Raw genomic sequence first — 20298 nt, 5'->3', positions numbered from 1 at the left:
CGCCAGAATAACTATACCAAGGACTGCTGCTGATGAGGGCGAAATACCTTCGTGTAATTATAATAACCCTAATAGAAATACTTTCGAAAAAAAAAAAAAAGGAAACGGCCCAGAGGGCTATACTACGAGAGCTATGACTGATAGTTTTCTATATATATATATATATATATATATATATATATATATATATATATATATATATATATATATATATATATATTCATCTCATCTATGGGATCGCAGGCGCGCGCTGTTTCTTTGTCTCTGCGTGTAGTACAGTTAAGAGAGCCAGTTTAAGGGCGGAGAAGAAGAAAGAAGAGAAAAGCAAAAACTGCAGCGCCGTGGTTTTAAAGCGCACCCGTGGTAGAGAAACGGAATGCGATATAAGCGTGCGTAGCCATGATACGCACACGACAAACTGCCTTAAAATATTTAGACTTGAGGGAAAGCTTTGTTAGCAAACGGTAGCACGGCAATCAGCCCTCGAATATAATTATAACTCTAATAATAATTGTAAATATTCATCTCATCTATGGGATCTAATGCGCGCGCTGTTTCTTTGTCTCTGCGTGTAGTACAGTTAAGAGAGCCAGTTTAAGGGCGGAGAAGAAGAAAGAAGAGAAAAGCAAAAACTGCAGCGCCGTGGTTTTAAAGCGCACCCGTGGTAGAGAAACGGAATGCGATATAAGCGTGCGTAGCCATGATACGCACACGACAAACTGCCTTAAAATATTTAGACTTGAGGGAAAGCTTCGTTAGCAGACGATAGCACGGCAATCAGCACTCGAATATAATTATAACCCTAATACTAATTGTAAATATTCATCTCATCTATGGGATCTAATGCGCGCGCTGTTGCTTTGTCTCTGCGTGTAGTAGTTGAGAGAGCCAGTTTAAGGGCGGAGTAGTTGGAAGGCATACTTTCTAGGAAAAATGGCCGCTCAAGGAGAAGAGCGAACTCGAGCGGCTTTAGAGGCTAGGAAAACTGCCTTAAAATATTTAGACTTGAGGGAAAGCTTCGTTAACAAACTATAACACGGCAATCAGCACTCGAATACGACGAGAGAAATTACTGAGACGTGGAAAATTCCCTTGAAAAAAATCTGGTTTGCTAGACAAATGCTTGTATGTATTGAACCTCTTAAAAGATGAGGGGTGAAATATGCGCTCACCGAGAGGGCATCTTCAGCACGAGACATCCACAAGGCACCTTACAGAGATGTGGAGAGCTTCGCGGCCGGAACGAAGCCTCCCTTCTCCGCCGGCCAAGAGGGGGAAACACGCTTTCCGATCGCTCAAGGTTGCGTGGACAAAGCATAACTCTAGCGTCTAGGAAAAGCTTAACCAGGTGCGATGGCGGCACGCATAGCGTGGGAAGCTAGCCGCCAGAATAACTATACCAAGGACTGCTGCTGATGAGGGCGAAATACCTTCGTGTAATTATAATAACCCTAATAGGAGTACTTTCGAAAAAAAAAAAGGAAACGGCCCAGAGGGCTATACTACGAGAGCTATGACTGATAGTTTTCTATATATATATATATATATATATATATATATATATTCATCTCATCTATGGGATCGCATGCGCGCGCTGTTTCTTTGTCTCTGCGTGTAGTACAGTTAAGAGGGCCAGTTTAAGGGCGGAGAAGAAGAAAGAAGAGAAAAGCAAAAACTGCAGCGCCGTGGTTTTAAAGCGCACCCGTGGTAGAGAAACGGAATGCGATATAAGCGTGCGTAGCCATGATACGCACACGACAAACTGCCTTAAAATATTTAGACTTGAGGGAAAGCTTCGTTAGCAAACGATAGCACGGCAATCAGCCCTCGAATATAATTATAACTCTAATAATAATTGTAAATATTCATCTCATCTATGGGATCTAATGCGCGCGCTGTTTCTTTGTCTCTGCGTGTAGTACAGTTAAGAGAGCCAGTTTAAGGGCGGAGAAGAAGAAAGAAGAGAAAAGCAAAAACTGCAGCGCCGTGGTTTTAAAGCGCACCCGTGGTAGAGAAACGGAATGCGATATAAGCGTGCGTAGCCATGATACGCACACGATAAACTGCCTTAAAATATTTAGACTTGAGGGAAAGCTTCGTTAGCAGACGATAGCACGGCAATCAGCACTCGAATATAATTATAACCCTAATACTAATTGTAAATATTCATCTCATCTATGGGATCTAATGCGCGCGCTGTTGCTTTGTCTCTGCGTGTAGTAGTTGAGAGAGCCAGTTTAAGGGCGGAGTAGTTGGAAGGCATACTTTCTAGGAAAAATGGCCGCTCAAGGAGAAGAGCGAACTCGAGCGGCTTTAGAGGCTAGGAAAACTGCCTTAAAATATTTAGACTTGAGGGAAAGCTTCGTTAACAAACTATAACACGGCAATCAGCACTCGAATACGACGAGAGAAATTACTGAGACGTGGAAAATTCCCTTGAAAAAAATCTGGTTTGCTAGACAAATGCTTGTATGTATTGAACCTCTTAAAAGATGAGGGGTGAAATATGCGCTCACCGAGAGGGCATCTTCAGCACGAGACATCCACAAGGCACCTTACAGAGATGTGGAGAGCTTCGCGGCCGGAACGAAGCCTCCCTTCTCCGCCGGCCAAGAGGGGGAAACGCGCTTCCCGATCGCTCAAGGTTGCGTGGACAAAGCTTAACTCTAGCGTCTAGGAAAAGCTTAACCAGGTGCGATGGCGGCACGCATAGCGTGGGAAGCTAGCCGCCAGAATAACTATACCAAGGACTGCTGCTGATGAGGGCGAAATACCTTCGTGTAATTATAATAACCCTAATAGAAATACTTTCGAAAAAAAAAAAAAAGGAAACGGCCCAGAGGGCTATACTACGAGAGCTATGACTGATAGTTTTCTATATATATATATATATATATATATATATATATATATATATATATATTCATCTCATCTATGGGATCGCAGGCGCGCGCTGTTTCTTTGTCTCTGTGTGTAGTACAGTTAAGAGAGCCAGTTTAAGGGCGGAGAAGAAGAAAGAAGAGAAAAGCAAGAACTGCAGCGCCGTGGTTTTAAAGCGCACCCGTGGTAGAGAAACGGAATGCGATATAAGCGTGCGTAGCCATGATACGCACACGACAAACTGCCTTAAAATATTTAGACTTGAGGGAAAGCTTCGTTAGCAAACGATAGCACGGCAATCAGCCCTCGAATATAATTATAACTCTAATAATAATTGTAAATATTCATCTCATCTATGGGATCTAATGCGCGCGCTGTTTCTTTGTCTCTGCGTGTAGTACAGTTAAGAGAGCCAGTTTAAGGGCGGAGAAGAAGAAAGAAGAGAAAAGCAAAAACTGCAGCGCCGTGGTTTTAAAGCGCACCCGTGGTAGAGAAACGGAATGCGATATAAGCGTGCGTAGCCATGATACGCACACGACAAACTGCCTTAAAATATTTAGACTTGAGGGAAAGCTTCGTTAGCAGACGATAGCACGGCAATCAGCACTCGAATATAATTATAACCCTAATACTAATTGTAAATATTCATCTCATCTATGGGATCTAATGCGCGCGCTGTTGCTTTGTCTCTGCGTGTAGTAGTTGAGAGAGCCAGTTTAAGGGCGGAGTAGTTGGAAGGCATACTTTCTAGGAAAAATGGCCGCTCAAGGAGAAGAGCGAACTCGAGCGGCTTTAGAGGCTAGGAAAACTGCCTTAAAATATTTAGACTTGAGGGAAAGCTTCGTTAACAAACTATAACACGGCAATCAGCACTCGAATACGACGAGAGAAATTACTGAGACGTGGAAAATTCCCTTGAAAAAAATCTGGTTTGCTAGACAAATGCTTGTATGTATTGAACCTCTTAAAAGATGAGGGGTGAAATATGCGCTCACCGAGAGGGCATCTTCAGCACGAGACATCCACAAGGCACCTTACAGAGATGTGGAGAGCTTCGCGGCCGGAACGAAGCCTCCCTTCTCCGCCGGCCAAGAGGGGGAAACGCGCTTCCCGATCGCTCAAGGTTGCGTGGACAAAGCTTAACTCTAGCGTCTAGGAAAAGCTTAACCAGGTGCGATGGCGGCACGCATAGCGTGGGAAGCTAGCCGCCAGAATAACTATACCAAGGACTGCTGCTGATGAGGGCGAAATACCTTCGTGTAATTATAATAACCCTAATAGAAATACTTTCGAAAAAAAAAAAAAATGAAACGGCCCAGAGGGCTATACTACGAGAGCTATGACTGATAGTTTTCTATATATATATATATATATATATATATATATATATATATATATATATATATATATATTCATCTCATCTATGGGATCGCAGGCGCGCGCTGTTTCTTTGTCTCTGTGTGTAGTACAGTTAAGAGAGCCAGTTTAAGGGCGGAGAAGAAGAAAGAAGAGAAAAGCAAGAACTGCAGCGCCGTGGTTTTAAAGCGCACCCGTGGTAGAGAAACGGAATGCGATATAAGCGTGCGTAGCCATGATACGCACACGACAAACTGCCTTAAAATATTTAGACTTGAGGGAAAGCTTTGTTAGCAAACGATAGCACGGCAATCAGCCCTCGAATATAATTATAACTCTAATAATAATTGTAAATATTCATCTCATCTATGGGATCTAATGCGCGCGCTGTTTCTTTGTCTCTGCGTGTAGTACAGTTAAGAGAGCCAGTTTAAGGGCGGAGAAGAAGAAAGAAGAGAAAAGCAAAAACTGCAGCGCCGTGGTTTTAAAGCGCACCCGTGGTAGAGAAACGGAATGCGATATAAGCGTGCGTAGCCATGATACGCACACGACAAACTGCCTTAAAATATTTAGACTTGAGGGAAAGCTTCGTTAGCAGACGATAGCACGGCAATCAGCACTCGAATATAATTATAACCCTAATACTAATTGTAAATATTCATCTCATCTATGGGATCTAATGCGCGCGCTGTTGCTTTGTCTCTGCGTGTAGTAGTTGAGAGAGCCAGTTTAAGGGCCGAGTAGTTGGAAGGCATACTTTCTAGGAAAAATGGCCGCTCAAGGAGAAGAGCGAACTCGAGCGACTTTAGAGGCTAGGAAAACTGCCTTAAAATATTTAGACTTGAGGGAAAGCTTCGTTAACAAACTATAACACGGCAATCAGCACTCGAATACGACGAGAGTAATTACTGAGACGTGGAAAATTCCCTTGAAAAAAATCTGGTTTGCTAGACAAATGCTTGTATGTATTGAACCTCTTAAAAGATGAGGGGTGAAATATGCGCTCACCGAGAGGGCATCTTCAGCACGAGACATCCACAAGGCACCTTACAGAGATGTGGAGAGCTTCGCGGCCGGAACGAAGCCTCCCTTCTCCGCCGGCCAAGAGGGGGAAACGCGCTTTCCGATCGCTCAAGGTTGCGTGGACAAAGCATAACTCTAGCGTCTAGGAAAAGCTTAACCAGGTGCAATGGCGGCACGCATAGCGTGGGAAGCTAGCCGCCAGAATAACTATACCAAGGACTGCTGCTGATGAGGGCGAAATACCTTCGTGTAATTATAATAACCCTAATAGGACTACTTTCGAAAAAAAAAAAGGAAACGGCCCAGAGGGCTATACTACGAGAGCTATGACTGATAGTTTTCTATATATATATATATATATATATATATATATATATATATATATATATATATATATATATATATATATATTCATCTCATCTATGGGATCGCATGCGCGCGCTGTTTCTTTGTCTCTGCGTGTAGTACAGTTAAGAGAGCCAGTTTAAGGGCGGAGAAGAAGAAAGAAGAGAAAAGCAAAAACTGCAGCGCCGTGGTTTTAAAGCGCACCCGTGGTAGAGAAACGGAATGCGATATAAGCGTGCGTAGCCATGATACGCACACGACAAACTGCCTTAAAATATTTAGACTTGAGGGAAAGCTTCGTTAGCAAACGATAGCACGGCAATCAGCCCTCGAATATAATTATAACTCTAATAATAATTGTAAATATTCATCTCATCTATGGGATCTAATGCGCGCGCTGTTTCTTTGTCTCTGCGTGTAGTACAGTTAAGAGAGCCAGTTTAAGGGCGGAGAAGAAGAAAGAAGAGAAAAGCAAAAACTGCAGCGCCGTGGTTTTAAAGCGCACCCGTGGTAGAGAAACGGAATGCGATATAAGCGTGCGTAGCCATGATACGCACACGACAAACTGCCTTAAAATATTTAGACTTGAGGGAAAGCTTCGTTAGCAGACGATAGCACGGCAATCAGCACTCGAATATAATTATAACCCTAATACTAATTGTAAATATTCATCTCATCTATGGGATCTAATGCGCGCGCTGTTGCTTTGTCTCTGCGTGTAGTAGTTGAGAGAGCCAGTTTAAGGGCGGAGTAGTTGGAAGGCATACTTTCTAGGAAAAATGGCCGCTCAAGGAGAAGAGCGAACTCGAGCGGCTTTAGAGGCTAGGAAAACTGCCTTAAAATATTTAGACTTGAGGGAAAGCTTCGTTAACAAACTATAACACGGCAATCAGCACTCGAATACGACGAGAGAAATTACTGAGACGTGGAAAATTCCCTTGAAAAAAATCTGGTTTGCTAGACAAATGCTTGTATGTATTGAACCTCTTAAAAGATGAGGGGTGAAATATGCGCTCACCGAGAGGGCATCTTCAGCACGAGACATCCACAAGGCACCTTACAGAGATGTGGAGAGCTTCGCGGCCGGAACGAAGCCTCCCTTCTCCGCCGGCCAAGAGGGGGAAACGCGCTTTCCGATCGCTCAAGGTTGCGTGGACAAAGCATAACTCTAGCGTCTAGGAAAAGCTTAACCAGGTGCGATGGCGGCACGCATAGCGTGGGAAGCTAGCCGCCAGAATAACTATACCAACGACTGCTGCTGATGAGGGCGAAATACCTTCGTGTAATTATAATAACCCTAATAGGACTACTTTCGAAAAAAAAAAAAAGGAAACGGCCCAGAGGGCTATACTACGAGAGCTATGACTGATAGTTTTCTATATATATATATATATATATATATATATATATATATATATATATATATATATACATATATATATATATATTCATCTCATCTATGGGATCGCATGCGCGCGCTGTTTCTTTGTCTCTGCGTGTAGTACAGTTAAGAGAGCCAGTTTAAGGGCGGAGAAGAAGAAAGAAGAGAAAAGCAAAAACTGCAGCGCCGTGGTTTTAAAGCGCACCCGTGGTAGAGAAACGGAATGCGATATAAGCGTGCGTAGCCATGATACGCACACGACAAACTGCCTTAAAATATTTAGACTTGAGGGAAAGCTTCGTTAGCAAACGATAGCACGGCAATCAGCCCTCGAATATAATTATAACTCTAAAAATAATTGTAAATATTCATCTCATCTATGGGATCTAATGCGCGCGCTGTTTCTTTGTCTCTGCGTGTAGTACAGTTAAGAGAGCCAGTTTAAGGGCGGAGAAGAAGAAAGAAGAGAAAAGCAAAAACTGCAGCGCCGTGGTTTTAAAGCGCACCCGTGGTAGAGAAACGGAATGCGATATAAGCGTGCGTAGCCATGATACGCACACGACAAACTGCCTTAAAATATTTAGACTTGAGGGAAAGCTTCGTTAGCAGACGATAGCACGGCAATCAGCACTCGAATATAATTATAACCCTAATACTAATTGTAAATATTCATCTCATCTATGGGATCTAATGCGCGCGCTGTTGCTTTGTCTCTGCGTGTAGTAGTTGAGAGAGCCAGTTTAAGGGCCGAGTAGTTGGAAGGCATACTTTCTAGGAAAAATGGCCGCTCAAGGAGAAGAGCGAACTCGAGCGGCTTTAGAGGCTAGGAAAACTGCCTTAAAATATTTAGACTTGAGGGAAAGCTTCGTTAACAAACTATAACACGGCAATCAGCACTCGAATACGACGAGAGAAATTACTGAGACGTGGAAAATTCCCTTGAAAAAAATCTGGTTTGCTAGACAAATGCTTGTATGTATTGAACCTCTTAAAAGATGAGGGGTGAAATATGCGCTCACCGAGAGGGCATCTTCAGCACGAGACATCCACAAGGCACCTTACAGAGATGTGGAGAGCTTCGCGGCCGGAACGAAGCCTCCCTTCTCCGCGGGCCAAGAGGGGGAAACGCGCTTTCCGATCGCTCAAGGTTGCGTGGACAAAGCATAACTCTAGCGTCTAGGAAAAGCTTAACCAGGTGCGATGGCGGCACGCATAGCGTGGGAAGCTAGCCGCCAGAATAACTATACCAAGGACTGCTGCTGATGAGGGCGAAATACCTTCGTGTAATTATAATAACCCTAATAGGACTACTTTCGAAAAAAAAAAAGGAAACGGCCCAGAGGGCTATACTACGAGCTATGACTGATAGTTTTCTATATATATATATATATATATATATATATTCATCTCATCTATGGGATCGCATGCGCGCGCTGTTTCTTTGTCTCTGCGTGTAGTACAGTTAAGAGAGCCAGTTTAAGGGCGGAGAAGAAGAAAGAAGAGAAAAGCAAAAACTGCAGCGCCGTGGTTTTAAAGCGCACCCGTGGTAGAGAAACGGAATGCGATATAAGCGTGCGTAGCCATGATACGCACACGACAAACTGCCTTAAAATATTTAGACTTGAGGGAAAGCTTCGTTAGCAAACGATAGCACGGCAATCAGCCCTCGAATATAATTATAACTCTAATAATAATTGTAAATATTCATCTCATCTATGGGATCTAATGCGCGCGCTGTTTCTTTGTCTCTGCGTGTAGTACAGTTAAGAGAGCCAGTTTAAGGGCGGAGAAGAAGAAAGAAGAGAAAAGCAAAAACTGCAGCGCCGTGGTTTTAAAGCGCACCCGTGGTAGAGAAACGGAATGCGATATAAGCGTGCGTAGCCATGATACGCACACGACAAACTGCCTTAAAATATTTAGACTTGAGGGAAAGCTTCGTTAGCAGACGATAGCACGGCAATCAGCACTCGAATATAATTATAACCCTAATACTAATTGTAAATATTCATCTCATCTATGGGATCTAATGCGCGCGCTGTTTCTTTGTCTCTGCGTGTAGTACAGTTAAGAGAGCCAGTTTAAGGGCGGAGAAGAAGAAAGGAGAGAAAAGCAAAAACTGCAGCGCCGTGGTTTTAAAGCGCACCCGTGGTAGAGAAACGGAATGCGATATAAGCGTGCGTAGCCATGATACGCACACGACAAACTGCCTTAAAATATTTAGACTTGAGGGAAAGCTTCGTTAGCAGACGATAGCACGGCAATCAGCACTCGAATATAATTATAACCCTAATACTAATTGTAAATATTCATCTCATCTATGGGATCTAATGCGCGCGCTGTTGCTTTGTCTCTGCGTGTAGTAGTTGAGAGAGCCAGTTTAAGGGCGGAGTAGTTGGAAGGCATACTTTCTAGGAAAAATGGCCGCTCAAGGAGAAGAGCGAACTCGAGCGGCTTTAGAGGCTAGGAAAACTGCCTTAAATATTTAGACTTGAGGGAAAGCTTCGTTAACAAACTATAACACGGCAATCAGCACTCGAATACGACGAGAGAAATTACTGAGACGTGGAAAATTCCCTTGAAAAAAATCTGGTTTGCTAGACAAATGCTTGTATGTATTGAACCTCTTAAAAGATGAGGGGTGAAATATGCGCTCACCGAGAGGGCATCTTCAGCACGAGACATCCACAAGGCACCTTAAAGAGATGTGGAGAGCTTCGCGGCCGGAACGAAGCCTCCCTTCTCCGCCGGCCAAGAGGGGGAAACACGCTTTCCGATCGCTCAAGGTTGCGTGGACAAAGCATAACTCTAGCGTCTAGGAAAAGCTTAACCAGGTGCGATGGCGGCACGCATAGCGTGGGAAGCTAGCCGCCAGAATAACTATACCAAGGACTGCTGCTGATGAGGGCGAAATACCTTCGTGTAATTATAATAACCCTAATAGAAATACTTTGGAAAAAAAAAGGAAACGGCCCAGAGGGCTATACTACGAGAGCTATGACTGATAGTTTTCTATATATATATATATATATATATATATATATATATATATATATATATATATATATATATTCATCTCATCTATGGGATCGCAGGCGCGCGCTGTTTCTTTGTCTCTGCGTGTAGTACAGTTAAGAGAGCCAGTTTAAGGGCGGAGAAGAAGAAAGAAGAGAAAAGCAAAAACTGCAGCGCCGTGGTTTTAAAGCGCACCCGTGGTAGAGAAACGGAATGCGATATAAGCGTGCGTAGCCATGATACGCACACGACAAACTGCCTTAAAATATTTAGACTTGAGGGAAAGCTTCGTTAGCAAACGATAGCACGGCAATCAGCCCTCGAATATAATTATAACTGTAATAATAATTGTAAATATTCATCTCATCTATGGGATCTAATGCGCGCGCTGTTTCTTTGTCTCTGCGTGTAGTACAGTTAAGAGAGCCAGTTTAAGGGCGGAGAAGAAGAAAGAAGAGAAAAGCAAAAACTGCAGCGCCGTGGTTTTAAAGCGCACCCGTGGTAGAGAAACGGAATGCGATATAAGCGTGCGTAGCCATGATACGCACACGACAAACTGCCTTAAAATATTTAGACTTGAGGGAAAGCTTCGTTAGCAGACGATAGCACGGCAATCAGCACTCGAATATAATTATAACCCTAATACTAATTGTAAATATTCATCTCATCTATGGGATCTAATGCGCGCGCTGTTGCTTTGTCTCTGCGTGTAGTAGTTGAGAGAGCCAGTTTAAGGGCGGAGTAGTTGTAAGGCATACTTTCTAGGAAAAATGGCCGCTCAAGAAGAAGAGCGAACTCGAGCGGCTTTAGAGGCTAGGAAAACTGCCTTAAAATATTTAGACTTGAGGGAAAGCTTCGTTAACAAACTATAACACGGCAATCAGCACTCGAATACGACGAGAGAAATTACTGAGACGTGGAAAATTCCCTTGAAAAAAATCTGGTTTGCTAGACAAATGCTTGTATGTATTGAACCTCTTAAAAGATGAGGGGTGAAATATGCGCTCACCGAGAGGGCATCTTCAGCACGAGACATCCACAAGGCACCGTACAGAGATGTGGAGAGCTTCGCGGCCGGAACGAAGCCTCCCTTCTCCGCCGGCCAAGAGGGGGAAACGCGCTTTCCGATCGCTCAAGGTTGCGTGGACAAAGCATAACTCTAGCGTCTAGGAAAAGCTTTACCAGGTGCGATGGCGGCACGCATAGCGTGGGAAGCTAGCCGCCAGAATAACTATACCAAGGACTGCTGCTGATGAGGGCGAAATACCTTCGTGTAATTATAATAACCCTAATAGGACTACTTTCGAAAAAAAAAAAGGAAACGGCCCAGAGGGCTATACTACGAGAGCTATGACTGATAGTTTTCTATATATATATATATATATATATATATATATATATATATATATATATATATTCATCTCATCTATGGGATCGCATGCGCGCGCTGTTTCTTTGTCTCTGCGTGTAGTACAGTTAAGAGAGCCAGTTTAAGGGCGGAGAAGAAGAAAGAAGAGAAAAGCAAAAACTGCAGCGCCGTGGTTTTAAAGCGCACCCGTGGTAGAGAAACGGAATGCGACATAAGCGTGCGTAGCCATGATACGCACACGACAAACTGCCTTAAAATATTTAGACTTGAGGGAAAGCTTCGTTAGCAAACGATAGCACGGCAATCAGCCCTCGAATATCATTATAACTCTAATAATAATTGTAAATATTCATCTCATCTATGGGATCTAATGCGCGCGCTGTTTCTTTGTCTCTGCGTGTAGTACAGTTAAGAGAGCCAGTTTAAGGGCGGAGAAGAAGAAAGGAGAGAAAAGCAAAAACTGCAGCGCCGTGGTTTTAAAGCGCACCCGTGGTAGAGAAACGGAATGCGATATAAGCGTGCGTAGCCATGATACGCACACGACAAACTGCCTTAAAATATTTAGACTTGAGGGAAAGCTTCGTTAGCAGACGATAGCACGGCAATCAGCACTCGAATATAATTATAACCCTAATACTAATTGTAAATATTCATCTCATCTATGGGATCTAATGCGCGCGCTGTTGCTTTGTCTCTGCGTGTAGTAGTTGAGAGAGCCAGTTTAAGGGCGGAGTAGTTGGAAGGCATACTTTCTAGGAAAAATGGCCGCTCAAGGAGAAGAGCGAACTCGAGCGGCTTTAGAGGCTAGGAAAACTGCCTTAAAATATTTAGACTTGAGGGAAAGCTTCGTTAACAAACTATAACACGGCAATCAGCACTCGAATACGACGAGAGAAATTACTGAGACGTGGAAAATTCCCTTGAAAAAAATCTGGTTTGCTAGACAAATGCTTGTATGTATTGAACCTCTTAAAAGATGAGGGGTGAAATATGCGCTCACCGAGAGGGCATCTTCAGCACGAGACATCCACAAGGCACCTTACAGAGATGTGGAGAGCTTCGCGGCCGGAACGAAGCCTCCCTTCTCCGCCGGCCAAGAGGGGGAAACACGCTTTCCGATCGCTCAAGGTTGCGTGGACAAAGCATAACTCTAGCGTCTAGGAAAAGCTTAACCAGGTGCGATGGCGGCACGCATAGCGTGGGAAGCTAGCCGCCAGAATAACTATACCAAGGACTGCTGCTGATGAGGGCGAAATACCTTCGTGTAATTATAATAACCCTAATAGGAGTACTTTCGAAAAAAAAAAAGGAAACGGCCCAGAGGGCTATACTACGAGAGCTATGACTGATAGTTTTCTATATATATATATATATATATATATATATATATATATATATATATATATATATATATATATATATATATATATATTCATCTCATCTATGGGATCGCATGCGCGCGCTGTTTCTTTGTCTCTGCGTGTAGTACAGTTAAGAGAGCCAGTTTAAGGGCGGAGAAGAAGAAAGAAGAGAAAAGCAAAAACTGCAGCGCCGTGGTTTTAAAGCGCACCCGTGGTAGAGAAACGGAATGCGATATAAGCGTGCGTAGCCATGATACGCACACGACAAACTGCCTTAAAATATTTAGACTTGAGGGAAAGCTTCGTTAGCAAACGATAGCACGGCAATCAGCCCTCGAATATCATTATAACTCTAATAATAATTGTAAATATTCATCTCATCTATGGGATCTAATGCGCGCGCTGTTTCTTTGTCTCTGCGTGTAGTACAGTTAAGAGAGCCAGTTTAAGGGCGGAGAAGAAGAAAGGAGAGAAAAGCAAAAACTGCAGCGCCGTGGTTTTAAAGCGCACCCGTGGTAGAGAAACGGAATGCGATATAAGCGTGCGTAGCCATGATACGCACACGACAAACTGCCTTAAAATATTTAGACTTGAGGGAAAGCTTCGTTAGCAGACGATAGCACGGCAATCAGCACTCGAATATAATTATAACCCTAATACTAATTGTAAATATTCATCTCATCTATGGGATCTAATGCGCGCGCTGTTGCTTTGTCTCTGCGTGTAGTAGTTGAGAGAGCCAGTTTAAGGGCGGAGTAGTTGGAAGGCATACTTTCTAGGAAAAATGGCCGCTCAAGGAGAAGTGCGAACTCGAGCGGCTTTAGAGGCTAGGAAAACTGCCTTAAAATATTTAGACTTGAGGGAAAGCTTCGTTAACAAACTATAACACGGCAATCAGCACTCGAATACGACGAGAGAAATTACTGAGACGTGGAAAATTCCCTTGAAAAAAATCTGGTTTGCTAGACAAATGCTTGTATGTATTGAACCTCTTAAAAGATGAGGGGTGAAATATGCGCTCACCGAGAGGGCATCTTCAGCACGAGACATCCACAAGGCACCTTACAGAGATGTGGAGAGCTTCGCGGCCGGAACGAAGCCTCCCTTCTCCGCCGGCCAAGAGGGGGAAACACGCTTTCCGATCGCTCAAGGTTGCGTGGACAAAGCATAACTCTAGCGTCTAGGAAAAGCTTAACCAGGTGCGATGGCGGCACGCATAGCGTGGGAAGCTAGCCGCCAGAATAACTATACCAAGGACTGCTGCTGATGAGGGCGAAATACCTTCGTGTAATTATAATAACCCTAATAGGAGTACTTTCGAAAAAAAAAAGGAAACGGCCCAGAGGGCTATACTACGAGAGCTATGACTGATAGTTTTCTATATATATATATATATATATATATATATATATATATATATATATATTCATCTCATCTATGGGATCGCATGCGCGCGCTGTTTCTTTGTCTCTGCGTGTAGTACAGTTAAGAGGGCCAGTTTAAGGGCGGAGAAGAAGAAAGAAGAGAAAAGCAAAAACTGCAGCGCCGTGGTTTTAAAGCGCACCCGTGGTAGAGAAACGGAATGCGATATAAGCGTGCGTAGCCATGATACGCACACGACAAACTGCCTTAAAATATTTAGACTTGAGGGAAAGCTTCGTTAGCAAACGATAGCACGGCAATCAGCCCTCGAATATAATTATAACTCTAATAATAATTGTAAATATTCATCTCATCTATGGGATCTAATGCGCGCGCTGTTTCTTTGTCTCTGCGTGTAGTACAGTTAAGAGAGCCAGTTTAAGGGCGGAGAAGAAGAAAGAAGAGAAAAGCAAAAACTGCAGCGCCGTGGTTTTAAAGCGCACCCGTGGTAGAGAAACGGAATGCGATATAAGCGTGCGTAGCCATGATACGCACACGACAAACTGCCTTAAAATATTTAGACTTGAGGGAAAGCTTCGTTAGCAGACGATAGCACGGCAATCAGCACTCGAATATAATTATAACCCTAATACTAATTGTAAATATTCATCTCATCTATGGGATCTAATGCGCGCGCTGTTGCTTTGTCTCTGCGTGTAGTAGTTGAGAGAGCCAGTTTAAGGGCGGAGTAGTTGGAAGGCATACTTTCTAGGAAAAATGGCCGCTCAAGGAGAAGAGCGAACTCGAGCGGCTTTAGAGGCTAGGAAAACTGCCTTAAAATATTTAGACTTGAGGGAAAGCTTCGTTAACAAACTATAACACGGCAATCAGCACTCGAATACGACGAGAGAAATTACTGAGACGTGGAAAATTCCCTTGAAAAAAATCTGGTTTGCTAGACAAATGCTTGTATGTATTGAACCTCTTAAAAGATGAGGGGTGAAATATGCGCTCACCGAGAGGGCATCTTCAGCACGAGACATCCACAAGGCACCTTACAGAGATGTGGAGAGCTTCGCGGCCGGAACGAAGCCTCCCTTCTCCGCCGGCCAAGAGGGGGAAACGCGCTTCCCGATCGCTCAAGGTTGCGTGGACAAAGCTTAACTCTAGCGTCTAGGAAAAGCTTAACCAGGTGCGATGGCGGCACGCATAGCGTGGGAAGCTAGCCGCCAGAATAACTATACCAAGGACTGCTGCTGATGAGGGCGAAATACCTTCGTGTAATTATAATAACCCTAATAGAAATACTTTCGAAAAAAAAAAAAAAGGAAACGGCCCAGAGGGCTATACTACGAGAGCTATGACTGATAGTTTTCTATATATATATATATATATATATATATATATATATATATATATATATATATATATATATATATATATATATTCATCTCATCTATGGGATCGCAGGCGCGCGCTGTTTCTTTGTCTCTGCGTGTAGTACAGTTAAGAGAGCCAGTTTAAGGGCGGAGAAGAAGAAAGAAGAGAAAAGCAAAAACTGCAGCGCCGTGGTTTTAAAGCGCACCCGTGGTAGAGAAACGGAATGCGATATAAGCGTGCGTAGCCATGATACGCACACGACAAACTGCCTTAAAATATTTAGACTTGAGGGAAAGCTTTGTTAGCAAACGGTAGCACGGCAATCAGCCCTCGAATATAATTATAACTCTAATAATAATTGTAAATATTCATCTCATCTATGGGATCTAATGCGCGCGCTGTTTCTTTGTCTCTGCGTGTAGTACAGTTAAGAGAGCCAGTTTAAGGGCGGAGAAGAAGAAAGAAGAGAAAAGCAAAAACTGCAGCGCCGTGGTTTTAAAGCGCACCCGTGGTAGAGAAACGGAATGCGATATAAGCGTGCGTAGCCATGATACGCACACGACAAACTGCCTTAAAATATTTAGACTTGAGGGAAAGCTTCGTTAGCAGACGATAGCACGGCAATCAGCACTCGAATATAATTATAACCCTAATACTAATTGTAAATATTCATCTCATCTATGGGATCTAATGCGCGCGCTGTTGCTTTGTCTCTGCGTGTAGTAGTTGAGAGAGCCAGTTTAAGGGCGGAGTAGTTGGAAGGCATACTTTCTAGGAAAAATGGCCGCTCAAGGAGAAGAGCGAACTCGAGCGGCTTTAGAGGCTAGGAAAACTGCCTTAAAATATTTAGACTTGAGGGAAAGCTTCGTTAACAAACTATAACACGGCAATCAGCACTCGAATACGACGAGAGAAATTACTGAGACGTGGAAAATTCCCTTGAAAAAAATCTGGTTTGCTAGACAAATGCTTGTATGTATTGAACCTCTTAAAAGATGAGGGGTGAAATATGCGCTCACCGAGAGGGCATCTTCAGCACGAGACATCCACAAGGCACCTTACAGAGATGTGGAGAGCTTCGCGGCCGGAACGAAGCCTCCCTTCTCCGCCGGCCAAGAGGGGGAAACACGCTTTCCGATCGCTCAAGGTTGCGTGGACAAAGCATAACTCTAGCGTCTAGGAAAAGCTTAACCAGGTGCGATGGCGGCACGCATAGCGTGGGAAGCTAGCCGCCAGAATAACTATACCAAGGACTGCTGCTGATGAGGGCGAAATACCTTCGTGTAATTATAATAACCCTAATAGGAGTACTTTCGAAAAAAAAAAAGGAAACGGCCCAGAGGGCTATACTACGAGAGCTATGACTGATAGTTTTCTATATATATATATATATATATATATATATATATATATATATATATATATATATATATTCATCTCATCTATGGGATCGCATGCGCGCGCTGTTTCTTTGTCTCTGCGTGTAGTACAGTTAAGAGGGCCAGTTTAAGGGCGGAGAAGAAGAAAGAAGAGAAAAGCAAAAACTGCAGCGCCGTGGTTTTAAAGCGCACCCGTGGTAGAGAAACGGAATGCGATATAAGCGTGCGTAGCCATGATACGCACACGACAAACTGCCTTAAAATATTTAGACTTGAGGGAAAGCTTCGTTAGCAAACGATAGCACGGCAATCAGCCCTCGAATATAATTATAACTCTAATAATAATTGTAAATATTCATCTCATCTATGGGATCTAATGCGCGCGCTGTTTCTTTGTCTCTGCGTGTAGTACAGTTAAGAGAGCCAGTTTAAGGGCGGAGAAGAAGAAAGAAGAGAAAAGCAAAAACTGCAGCGCCGTGGTTTTAAAGCGCACCCGTGGTAGAGAAACGGAATGCGATATAAGCGTGCGTAGCCATGATACGCACACGACAAACTGCCTTAAAATATTTAGACTTGAGGGAAAGCTTCGTTAGCAGACGATAGCACGGCAATCAGCACTCGAATATAATTATAACCCTAATACTAATTGTAAATATTCATCTCATCTATGGGATCTAATGCGCGCGCTGTTGCTTTGTCTCTGCGTGTAGTAGTTGAGAGAGCCAGTTTAAGGGCGGAGTAGTTGGAAGGCATACTTTCTAGGAAAAATGGCCGCTCAAGGAGAAGAGCGAACTCGAGCGGCTTTAGAGGCTAGGAAAACTGCCTTAAAATATTTAGACTTGAGGGAAAGCTTCGTTAACAAACTATAACACGGCAATCAGCACTCGAATACGACGAGAGAAATTACTGAGACGTGGAAAATTCCCTTGAAAAAAATCTGGTTTGCTAGACAAATGCTTGTATGTATTGAACCTCTTAAAAGATGAGGGGTGAAATATGCGCTCACCGAGAGGGCATCTTCAGCACGAGACATCCACAAGGCACCTTACAGAGATGTGGAGAGCTTCGCGGCCGGAACGAAGCCTCCCTTCTCCGCCGGCCAAGAGGGGGAAACGCGCTTCCCGATCGCTCAAGGTTGCGTGGACAAAGCTTAACTCTAGCGTCTAGGAAAAGCTTAACCAGGTGCGATGGCGGCACGCATAGCGTGGGAAGCTAGCCGCCAGAATAACTATACCAAGGACTGCTGCTGATGAGGGCGAAATACCTTCGTGTAATTATAATAACCCTAATAGAAATACTTTCGAAAAAAAAAAAAAAGGAAACGGCCCAGAGGGCTATACTACGAGAGCTATGACTGATAGTTTTCTATATATATATATATATATATATATATATATATATATATTCATCTCATCTATGGGATCGCAGGCGCGCGCTGTTTCTTTGTCTCTGTGTGTAGTACAGTTAAGAGAGCCAGTTTAAGGGCGGAGAAGAAGAAAGAAGAGAAAAGCAAGAACTGCAGCGCCGTGGTTTTAAAGCGCACCCGTGGTAGAGAAACGGAATGCGATATAAGCGTGCGTAGCCATGATACGCACACGACAAACTGCCTTAAAATATTTAGACTTGAGGGAAAGCTTTGTTAGCAAACGATAGCACGGCAATCAGCCCTCGAATATAATTATAACTCTAATAATAATTGTAAATATTCATCTCATCTATGGGATCTAATGCGCGCGCTGTTTCTTTGTCTCTGCGTGTAGTACAGTTAAGAGAGCCAGTTTAAGGGCGGAGAAGAAGAAAGAAGAGAAAAGCAAAAACTGCAGCGCCGTGGTTTTAAAGCGCACCCGTGGTAGAGAAACGGAATGCGATATAAGCGTGCGTAGCCATGATACGCACACGACAAACTGCCTTAAAATATTTAGACTTGAGGGAAAGCTTCGTTAGCAGACGATAGCACGGCAATCAGCACTCGAATATAATTATAACCCTAATACTAATTGTAAATATTCATCTCATCTATGGGATCTAATGCGCGCGCTGTTGCTTTGTCTCTGCGTGTAGTAGTTGAGAGAGCCAGTTTAAGGGCCGAGTAGTTGGAAGGCATACTTTCTAGGAAAAATGGCCGCTCAAGGAGAAGAGCGAACTCGAGCGACTTTAGAGGCTAGGAAAACTGCCTTAAAATATTTAGACTTGAGGGAAAGCTTCGTTAACAAACTATAACACGGCAATCAGCACTCGAATACGACGAGAGTAATTACTGAGACGTGGAAAATTCCCTTGAAAAAAATCTGGTTTGCTAGACAAATGCTTGTATGTATTGAACCTCTTAAAAGATGAGGGGTGAAATATGCGCTCACCGAGAGGGCATCTTCAGCACGAGACATCCACAAGGCACCTTACAGAGATGTGGAGAGCTTCGCGGCCGGAACGAAGCCTCCCTTCTCCGCCGGCCAAGAGGGGGAAACGCGCTTTCCGATCGCTCAAGGTTGCGTGGACAAAGCATAACTCTAGCGTCTAGGAAAAGCTTAACCAGGTGCAATGGCGGCACGCATAGCGTGGGAAGCTAGCCGCCAGAATAACTATACCAAGGACTGCTGCTGATGAGGGCGAAATACCTTCGTGTAATTATAATAACCCTAATAGGACTACTTTCGAAAAAAAAAAAGGAAACGGCCCAGAGGGCTATACTACGAGAGCTATGACTGATAGTTTTCTATATATATATATATATATATATATATATATATATATATATATATATATATATATATATATTCATCTCATCTATGGGATCGCATGCGCGCGCTGTTTCTTTGTCTCTGCGTGTAGTACAGTTAAGAGAGCCAGTTTAAGGGCGGAGAAGAAGAAAGAAGAGAAAAGCAAAAACTGCAGCGCCGTGGTTTTAAAGCGCACCCGTGGTAGAGAAACGGAATGCGATATAAGCGTGCGTAGCCATGATACGCACACGACAAACTGCCTTAAAATATTTAGACTTGAGGGAAAGCTTCGTTAGCAAACGATAGCACGGCAATCAGCCCTCGAATATAATTATAACTCTAATAATAATTGTAAATATTCATCTCATCTATGGGATCTAATGCGCGCGCTGTTTCTTTGTCTCTGCGTGTAGTACAGTTAAGAGAGCCAGTTTAAGGGCGGAGTAGTTGGAAGGCATACTTTCTAGGAAAAATGGCCGCTCAAGGAGAAGAGCGAACTCGAGCGGCTTTAGAGGCTAGGAAAACTGCCTTAAAATATTTAGACTTGAGGGAAAGCTTCGTTAACAAACTATAACACGGCAATCAGCACTCGAATACGACGAGAGAAATTACTGAGACGTGGAAAATTCCCTTGAAAAAAATCTGGTTTGCTAGACAAATGCTTGTATGTATTGAACCTCTTAAAAGATGAGGGGTGAAATATGCGCTCACCGAGAGGGCATCTTCAGCACGA

Source organism: Dermacentor andersoni, chromosome 9, assembly GCF_023375885.2.
Source record: "Dermacentor andersoni chromosome 9, qqDerAnde1_hic_scaffold, whole genome shotgun sequence".
Classification (NCBI taxonomy): Eukaryota; Metazoa; Arthropoda; class Arachnida; order Ixodida; family Ixodidae; genus Dermacentor; species Dermacentor andersoni.
This window is presented reverse-complemented; position numbering follows the sequence as displayed.